The following is a 1,652-nucleotide window of genomic DNA, read 5'->3' as shown; positions in this document are numbered from 1 at the left end:
GACTCATACATAAAGCTGGTGCTGTGTTGTGTGAGTGTGTTTTTGTGTGTGCTTGTTTTTGTGTGTGTTTGTATTTGTGTGTGTTTGTATTTGTGTGTGCAAGTGTATTCAAATGTTTGCATATTTAAGTGTATGCATGCCTAAGTGTGTGTTTATGTGCTCGCATATTTGGGTTGTTTGTATGTATGTCGTATTTGTGTGCATGTGTTGCCTAAAGGTTTGTGTATGTGTGTGTGCATGTGTTGATGTGTGTGCCTCGTTGTACAACAGGTGTGCCTGTATCCCATCATTGCGCCATTCGCTCAGATGTTACCTCGCATCTGAAAATCAATACAACTACTTCTTTCGTTAATTTTTTTTTACATTTATTATTGGATCATAACGCCAGGCAACAAAAACGTACATTGTTGTATTTGTTGAACATTTATTTTCGTCTGCCAACCATGATGAGGCGCGTGAAGGAGGCAGTGAATGAAATGAACTCGCTGTCTGATTGGGAGCGATGCCACAGGAAGCCACGTGTGTATAAATAAGCGGATGGCCTTCTTTAAGCAATAAAACAGGGAATCCATGTCCGACATAAGTCAGCCTATCGGATTTAGCGTAATAAATTGTCCACTTAAAGTAGGGTTCCTATCGACGTAAGCTCGTAAAGTCGTACGTACGCCACATCTCAACATCCGCTCAAAGTCGTACAATTTAAGGACCAGCTTCTCATCGGCCAGACTGTACGTTCTGTGCATTTCTGATATTTTATATATTAGGTCCTTTGCATTTCTGATATTTTGTTTGTTATTATTTTTAGAGGCAAACAGAAGATGATTATGTTTTATAGGATCCTGCTGTAACTCATGCATAGTATGCGTTCGTTGCATTGTTGGGTGATGGTGGTGGTGGTGGAAAAGTTGTTGGTCGGTTGGTATTTTGTTTGATGGTTGATAACTGATGTATGAAAAGTTAGAAATTTATATTTATCTGACAAATGCAAACTTGTTTTATTAATCGCGTGAGTTCAAATTGTTATTTTAAAATTTTCCCTGCTGTTGAAAACTTTCAATAAACTCATATAAATTGTAAATTTGCGTAGAAGAATAAATCAACACCTTTGTCCCATTAGAACTCAAATGAGAAAGTTGTTAGGCGACAAGAAGAACAATCCAGGAAGCTGTTTGTACACATTAGAAGATGCCATGCCCTGCAAGACATTACAAAAATTGTCTTTTAACTACGCAATAAATTATATAAAAACGTTGTTCGCGGTTGTATGTGCGTGCGTGTGCGTGTGCGCGTGCCTGTTTGCATGGATGCCTGCCTGGTTGTAGTAGGAATTATGCAGGTAGACGTTTGCAAGCAGGCTTGTTTATAATGAACTTTTTTTAAATAACTCATTCTTTTGCAGGGTAATGAAGCGTTTAAAGATGCACATCGATGCATGCATGCACATAAGTGAATGCATGCATCGCTGTGGGTGTACGTATATGAACAAACACTGATCTTCATTAATTTAATAGTGCTCCAGTTCTTATATAATTTCAAAAGTTGCTTTGTACGCGTTTATGCACATGAGTTTCTGTATGTACCTACGTATATCTGTCTATTTGCATGTTTATGTCTGCTGGGCTGTTAGCATCTGTGTGTACGACATACATCCA

The sequence above is a fragment of the Helobdella robusta genome (genome assembly GCF_000326865.2).
Source record: "Helobdella robusta unplaced genomic scaffold HELROscaffold_3, whole genome shotgun sequence".
Lineage (NCBI taxonomy): Eukaryota > Metazoa > Annelida > Clitellata > Rhynchobdellida > Glossiphoniidae > Helobdella > Helobdella robusta.
Note: the sequence above shows the minus strand (reverse complement) of the source record.